The following is a 3,195-nucleotide window of genomic DNA, read 5'->3' as shown; positions in this document are numbered from 1 at the left end:
CTTTGTTTTTGGAGGGATGTGAAGAGAGGTGTGCCTACACAGAAGGAGCTGGAAGGTCTTCTGCTGTGCTCAGTGTGGTCCTCAGTACCTGAGCGGTGCCAGGGGCAGGACAGGAGAGACAGACTTCCCTGGAGGCCATGTTCCTTGCCCAGACAAGGAGAAATGTTCTCAGAGGACAGCAGAAGGCGTCTTTGGCTGGCTCGGTCTTTGGGAGTGGGTGTCCTGGCAGAGTCTGAGGAAGGCACGGACCCTTGGGTGCTCACCAGCCTGCATGGGCCTCGTCAGGACCAGTCCACAGCTGGGGCTGGGCCTCCATCCGGAGGATTCTTAGGAGAAGCCGGGGGGCTGTGGCCTTGTCAGGCACATGCAGCTGTTGACTGGATGACGCACTAGATCTCATAGGACAGCCGCACGCTTGCCAAGCACAGGAAGCCGGCCAGGAACCCAAAGATCGGCGCAGCCACCAGTGAGCCGTAGTTGTAACTCTTGGAGGCCAGCACCATGGAGGTGATAAGGAGGAGCCGGGTGCCGATTAAACAGTGCGGAAGTTCCGATCGGGGCCTGCTGATGCAGATGGAAGATGCGGAAGAGGTGGCTCCGGTTGAACATGAGGATCATGAGCAGGTCGCAGATGGTGACTTCAAAGGATCTGCAGGCACTGGAGTCGGTCCAGGCAGAGCTCCGTTTGATGCAGATGAAGGCAATCAGCAGGGTGACCACCTGCGCCACTTTCATCAGGGCGCCCAGGGTGCGGGGAAAGATGAGGTCCAGCATCCCCTCCGAGGGCTGTCCGGACCCGGTGCCCCACGGCTGCTGCACGTGGTGCGGACGAATCCCGGACAGTGCGGCATCGCGCGGCCCAGCCAGCCCTGCAGCCTCCGGACCCGGGACTTCGGGCCAAATAAACCCGGATGGGGCGGGAGCCGGCGGGACGGGGTGGGGCGCACAGGTCCACCCCCCCCACACACCCCGGGTCTGGAGCCGGGACCTCCAGCCAGATGATGGAGTTGGAACTTTTGATCCTCCTGCCTCAGCAGCCTACTGAGTGCTGGGATCATAGATATGTGTGCCATACCCAGATGAGGAACAGCATATATATATATGAATGAAATCTTTTTTTCTCTTTCAGTACTAGGGATTGAACTTAGGGTCTTGTGTGTATGTTAGGCAAGTCCTCTCTTAACCTGAGGCTAAGGCTGGAAGTGGACCCTTGCATGCATGTCTGTGTGTAAGCATTTAGCCCTACTAGAGTTTAGTGAAACTTTCATATCAAGCTTGTTCCGGATGTATAGAAGAAATCACTTAGTATTGCCTGAAAGTTAGGAAGCTACACTAAGTAAACTAGACATGATTGTGGGCAAGTTCATCACCTTACTTTAAAAGATAGATTTATTTATTGATTTATTTGAGAGAGAGAGAGAGAGAGAGAGAGACAGACAGACAGACACAATGTGAGTGTGCCAGGGCCTCCTGCTGCTGCAAAGCAACTCCAGGCACATGCACCACTTTGTGCATCTGGCTTTATGTGGGTACCTGGGAGTTGAACCTGGGCCATCAGGCTTTGTAAGCAAATGACTTTAGCCATTGAGCCATCTCTTCACCCCTTCTTTGTTGTTAAGAAGATGGTGATGACAACTAGATAATGGTTTTGGGGTTCAGGAAACAGTAGTGTAGCCTTATTTTGGTTTCCTTTTCCAGGCCAGGCTCTGAAACTTTTTTTTGAGGGAAGGTAGAAGAACGAAACACTATTTTATATAAAAGCATTTTTCATCCAAACAAACCTCGTATCTTTATGGAACACAGATCTTACTGAGGAAAGGAAACTCACTCTATGGCTCTTACAATCTTTCTGCCCCTTCTTCCACAATGTTCCCTGAGCCATGGCAGGCTTATTGGCAGTCTGATTTAGTGCTGAGTTCCCTATGGCCTCTGGATTTCTGTTTGCATAGGTGGGTGTTTTTTTTTTTTTTCCAAGGTAGGGTCTCACGCTATTCCAGGCTGATTTGGAACTCACTATGGAGTCTCAGGATGACCTCAAACTCACAGCGATCCTCCTACCTCTGCCTCCTGAGTGCTGGGATTAAAGGCGTGCGCCACCATGCTTGGCTGTTTGCATAGGTTTTGATTAATTACCAGGTCTGTCACTATCACCCTGGAGCTGGTTGTCAGACTAGCAGTAAAAGCAGTATTCATGTCACCACTTCCTCTGCAATTTCTCCTGAGCCGGGCAGAGGTGGCATGTCTCCTGGTAGGCAGTCTACTATCTTCTTCTCTTATCAATGGATTTGGTTCTCCTCTGTCATTTCTAAAATAATGCAGATTCTCCAAACAAGAGTGAGAGCAGCTTGGGTTAAGGGAGTATGCAGCTGGGCATGGTGGTGCACGCCTTTAATCCCAGCACGCAGGAGGCAGAAGTAGGAGGATCGCTGTGAGCTAAAGGTCAGCCTGAGACTACATAGTGAGTTCCAGGTCAGCCTGGGCTACAGTGACACCCTACCTCAAAAAACCAAAAACCAAAAAATCAAAAAAATCAAAAAAAGGTGGCAGAACATTTTTGTAGCATGCACAAGGCCCTGGGTTTAACACCCAGCATTAAAAAATAATAATAAAATAAAGAAATATGACCTATTTTTGTATGCTGCCCTTGTCCTGCAATCTTGCTGACCTCACTTATTAGCTTTAGTAGTTGCTTTGCATGTATGCATTCCTTCTTGCTTCCTATTTTTTTTATTTTTAAAATTAATTGATTTTTTATTGACAACTTCCATAGTTGTAGACAACAGCCCATGGTAATTCCCTCCCTCCCCCCCATTTTCCCCTTTGAAACTCCACTCTCCATCATAGCCCTCCTCCTCTCAATCAGTTTCTGTTTTATTTATTTTAATTTTTAAAATTTTTTGTTTATTATTTATTTATTTGAGAGAGAGAGAGAGAGAGAGAGAGAGAGAGAGAGAGAGAGGGAGGGAGGGAGAGAGAGAGAGAGAGAGAGAATGGGTGCACCAGGGCTTTCATCCACTGCAAACAAACTCCAGACATGTGTGCCCCCTTGTGCATCTGGCTAATGTGGGTCCTGGGGAATCAAGCCTCGAACCGGGGTCCTTAGGCTTCACAGGCAAGCATTTAACCACTAAGCCATCTCTCTAGCCCTCTGTTTTATTTTGAGGTCATGATCTTTTCCTCCAATTATGATGGTCT

At 49.0% G+C, this 3,195-nt stretch overlaps 1 pseudogene; it reads right to left on the bottom strand.

Moving 5' to 3' along the window:
* Positions 1-356: 356 nt before the first annotated feature.
* On the bottom strand, positions 357-851 carry LOC101614197 (annotated as a pseudogene).
* Positions 852-3,195: the final 2,344 nt, after the last annotated feature.

The sequence above is a fragment of the Jaculus jaculus genome, chromosome 3 (assembly GCF_020740685.1).
Source record: "Jaculus jaculus isolate mJacJac1 chromosome 3, mJacJac1.mat.Y.cur, whole genome shotgun sequence".
Lineage (NCBI taxonomy): Eukaryota > Metazoa > Chordata > Mammalia > Rodentia > Dipodidae > Jaculus > Jaculus jaculus.
The sequence above is the reverse complement of the archived record's forward strand: the minus strand, read 5'-3'. Positions and strand labels throughout refer to the sequence as shown.